The sequence below is a fragment of the Neltuma alba genome, unplaced genomic scaffold (genome assembly GCF_004799145.2).
Source record: "Neltuma alba isolate B1F8T4 unplaced genomic scaffold, ASM479914v2 tig00002811_pilon, whole genome shotgun sequence".
NCBI classification, from domain to species: Eukaryota; Viridiplantae; Streptophyta; class Magnoliopsida; order Fabales; family Fabaceae; genus Neltuma; species Neltuma alba.
Window position 1 is genome coordinate 249,591 of NW_021633026.1, and position 3,765 is coordinate 253,355.

Genomic DNA, 3,765 nt, shown 5'->3' on the forward strand with positions numbered 1-3,765 from the left:
ATGCATACAGAATTTGAAGAATATCAATATTTTTTGTGTCTAAAAAATTTATCAGGTCATTCTTATATTCTCACTAACAAAATTCTCAGTGTGAGACTTTTCGTCGATTTTTCCAAAATTTTATATTCATCAGGACCCCTTTGAGTTCATATGCATTGTCAACTTTGATCTTTATGGTATTATCATTCATCTAGTATTGACTTAAATTGTCATCAAATTAACCAAAACCAAATTAAAGCCAGAAATTGAAAACTTTATATTTTAACACACCGTTTTTATTTATTCATACATGTATTGTGTTTGTGTAGGCTTTGTCCCAAAAATAAGAGGGTAACTACTTGAAGAGGATACCATATATAATTATTTTTTATTCATATTAAGTTCAATAATAATTAGTTAACATGTAAAATCAATGAGTATGTGTACTCGGGCTAATCCAAATATAAATGGGCTTAACCCTTTTTTGGCCCACCTATTTACATGAATGTCCTAGTTATAAGTCTAGTTTTTCCTAAGCTTAGTCCTAAAATTTTTTGACTTAAATAGGGTACGTGGATTAATTTTTTGGAAGTAATTTTATAATACACAAGGTAAATATGTGAAATAAGTTTTATTTCGTTTTATATGAAAATATTTTTTTAAGTGTTATGGAATTTTCCAAAACTATATAGATTAGCCCAAATTATCGGCTCTAATTTCGAGGATACATAAATAACAACCAAACATATCCTAAAGACATTAATATTTATTGCCATAATAAGTAAGTATTTAATTTATCAGATACTATTCAAAATATGAACCCATTTAATTTATCTTCTTTGCCTGTTTCTTCCCTGAGATTTCATGTTCGGATGTTTGCATTTCATCTCTAAGTCATGGGAACTTTTAGCCATCTTATGCCTTTAGGATTGAAAAGAATAACACACACACACATATATATACACTTTTCTGATCCTATTTATAAGTCATTTTCAGTATATTTCACACAAACCAAGAAAATTCTTAAAATTCATTAACTTTCATTTAAAATTCAACAACTTTCTAATTTTATCCCTATTTAATATACATTATGCTTTATGTAAATAAAGTCAACACAATAATAAATGAAGGGTCAAATTATACATCCATATAAAAAATTACTTTCAATACCCTATAAATAGGATTAAAAAATATTTTCTCTCTTCCCTATAAATAGGATCAGAGAAATATATTTTATTTCTGATGGTTAGAATGGAAGTTGAAACTTGTAATTAAGTTATTATATCCTATATTGCTTGTAAGAACTTGGTAAATTTGGATTCTTTGATATTAAACTTATAAGTTGAATCCTTTGTGCACTTCTTGAACATTGTCTTCACATTATTTTACTTTCTCCTTGCCCTGATTTGGAAGATATGGAGTGTTTCCCTGAAGTGGTTCAGAATCTCTCCTCTTTTCTCCTCTTCTTTTTTTAATTGTTAGATTAACATATTTTAATGGTTTAAATTTTAATTTTTTATAAACTATTTACAGAAAAATTTTAAAGACATGCACTTGCAAATCATTAGAATTAAATTTTAATATAGTTTGTAATTTATTATATATTTATTTTAATATTTTAATAATAGTTTTAAAATGATTTAAATTTGAACCGTTAAAATATTCATTTAATGATTAAAAAAAGAAGAGGATGGAAAGCAAAGAGGAGAGGTTCTCAACCGTCCCTAAAGAGGGATCGTTGCCGCCCAATCTCCAATCTCTTTCATTCTGGGATGGGAAAATTTTGAAGAGAATAAACCATAGACTCTTTAAAGGGTGCTTCCTCTATACTTTGCTCCCACGTATCCCTAAGAGATGCCCTATTCTCTTAATTAAGTTACATTTTAAATCTGTAATGCTTTAGAGCTATTAGTTATGAATCACACACTATTAGAAAAAAGACTTTTAACGTCACCAAATAACGGCAGTTAACCAGAAAATTGACGTGGAAAAAAGGCGGTTATTCCCGCTGAAAATATTTTCACGGCGGTTAAAAATATTTTCCACGGCGGTTTTCTTGAAAGTTTTAAAATAACCCTACATAGTGTGTTCGTTTTCTCTCATTTTTACTTTTGTTTCAATGTGCCATGGTCCCCCTCTATCCTACCACCGAAAAACTTCTATTACCGGCCATTCCCCCTGACTCCCCCACCGTTTAAACTCCTCCATTTAGCTAGTGGTGTCTTGCCACCATCTGCCGCCGTTTGAACGCCCCTCTTTTCGCATTTAAATCATCTCTACTCTGTGAGTATCCTCTTCTTTCATTCTTTTCAATTTTTCTTGGTTTCTTGAATGTTTTGACCATAAAAATCTGTTGTGTTTCAAATGGGTTTGTTAGTTTTACATTGTCGCTAGCTTGTATTGTTGATGTTGCATTTTTTATGTGCTTGAATCGTTGATTGGTGGACATTTGGTGTGAGAAAACCTCAATTTCTTCCTATATACTGTATTAGAAATATGTCTAAATGTTTGAAGTTGATTAGTTTTGAAGTTTTTGAATTTTTGGTATTTTTTTTGTAATAAATTTGAGAATTTAGTAATAAATAATTTGTTTGGTATTTTGTGATTTTTTTTTCTTTATGAACTTTGATTGATGGTAAAGTGTTGTTTAAAATTTCATTGCAAATTGATATCATTTGTGTTTCTGTTTTGGATTCAGAAGTTTTAGTTTTAAGAATCTTTATTCATTGAATTGGTTTGAAATTAAATTTTTATTTTTGTTTTATTTGTTATATTTCTTCAAATTTATCATGTTGAAATAATTTTTTTGTTAATTAAAATAATTTTTGTTTAACTATTTTACAAAACTTATATATATTTGTTTGATTTTTTATTTTATTAACATTTTGTTCATTCACTATATATACTAATTTTTAAGAAATTACTTAATCTAATTTTTAAAAATAATTATAGATTTTATTTTTTTATTATAATATATTTAATAAGATAAATACGGGTTGAGAAAATTTTAATTTTGATTAAAAATTTTGAGTTTTTTTGTGTCTAATTTGGTGTTTAATTTGTACATAGTTGTTAAGGGGAAATTTTATCAAATTTTTTATTTTTAAAAAAGAGACATTCCCTTTAATTTTTAATTAAGTGTAAGTCAATTTTAATTTATTTAATGATTTTATTATTTCAATATTTGAATTAAGGAATTAGAATTGAACTTGACAACTATGTTCATTAACTATGTAGAACAGTGGATCGTAGTTAGATGAAAGTTAAGAGAATTAGCAAGAAATATGAGGATGGGGTTGAAAGGTTTTTTGAGTTTGCTCAGAGAAATGCCTTTAGTAAAATAGATGGATTGTACTATCATCCTTATATCAAATGTTTAAACAACATTCGACGGAGTATTTCTACTACAAAAGAGCATTTTATCTATGATGGGATAAATTTGAAATATACAAATTAGATATGGCATGGAGAAATTAGAGAGACTACACTATCTGCAAAGAAGAAGATTGTGAATAAAGACTTTGGTGATAGAATTTCGGATATGTTTCGTGATATAAGGTCTAAATCCTCTACACAGTTCTCTCCCACTTTTGAAACTTTGTGTAGTGATGCAGAGACACTTTTATACCCAAGGTGTAAAGATGATTACACAAGGTTAATAACCGTGTTGAAACTGATGAATTTGAAGGCAAGGAATGGTTGGACCGATGCTAGTTTCATAGAATTACTTGAATTGCTGAGTGATATTCTTCCAAAAGGGAATTCACTTCCGAAACAAATGTATGA